A 299-nucleotide genomic window follows, 5' to 3' on the forward strand; every position below is an offset into this window, starting at 1 on the left:
CCTTCACACCACTGGGATCCTCTCACCAGTAGACCACCTTCACACCACTGGGATCCTCTCACCAGTAGACCACCTTCACACCAATGGGATCCTCTCACCAGTAGACCACCTTCACACCACTGGGATCCTCTCACCAGTAGACCACCTTCACACCACTGGGATCCTCTCACCAGTAGACCACCTTCACACCACTGGGATCCCCTCACCAGTAGACCACCTTCACACCAATGGGATCCTCTCACCAGTAGACCACCTTCACACCACTGGGATCCTCTCACCAGTAGACCACCTTCACACCA

The sequence above is a fragment of the Procambarus clarkii genome, chromosome 40 (assembly GCF_040958095.1).
Source record: "Procambarus clarkii isolate CNS0578487 chromosome 40, FALCON_Pclarkii_2.0, whole genome shotgun sequence".
Taxonomy (NCBI): domain Eukaryota; kingdom Metazoa; phylum Arthropoda; class Malacostraca; order Decapoda; family Cambaridae; genus Procambarus; species Procambarus clarkii.